Source organism: Buceros rhinoceros, unplaced genomic scaffold, assembly GCF_000710305.1.
Source record: "Buceros rhinoceros silvestris isolate BGI_N320 unplaced genomic scaffold, ASM71030v1 scaffold30849, whole genome shotgun sequence".
NCBI lineage: Eukaryota > Metazoa > Chordata > Aves > Bucerotiformes > Bucerotidae > Buceros > Buceros rhinoceros.
This window is the reverse complement of record NW_010430230.1, coordinates 381-987: the sequence shown is the minus strand read 5'-3', so window position 1 is coordinate 987 and position 607 is coordinate 381.

The window sequence follows — 607 nt, the reverse complement described above, 5'->3', positions numbered from 1 at the left end:
CAGGAATGGTGGAAAACATACCTGTGGCCCCACGGTGCCAGTGGCCTGGTGGAAATGTGTGCTGCTCTGTTGAGCATCCCTGCCAGGATCTGTGGGTGGTTGTACACTCTGTTTTGGGTGTCTCTTGTGGTCCAGATCCCGCTGGCTGGGTAAGGGTGCCTGGGATGTCTTTCTGTCACCCCAGTCACCCAACCTCCTGGGAGGCTGGTGTCCCTTTTAGGGGAAAGGGCCAGATGGGCTTTCATGGGCCAGGGAAGGAGAAGTCCAGTGCTGGGTGTCCATCAGGGTGTCGAGATATGAAAGGTGCTGAGGAAGGAGTGGGGACACAATGCGGAACAAGAGGATGGAGAAACCGAAACCAGGACTGGAGAAACAACGGCGAAACCTCCTGCAAGTGCCACAGGGTGTGCCAGGCACAGCCGATACCGTGCTGCTGCGTGGGGCTCATAAAAACTCAGCCGGTCACAGCTGCCAGGCATGGGTGCAAGCACCTATGGGTGCACTCTGCCCCATGGCAGTATGGGGGCTCTGCTCTGTGCGGGGCTGAGTAGTGATTTGGGCTGAGTCAGGAGCTGCGGCAGCCACGTGTGACCGTGCTGAAGCCATT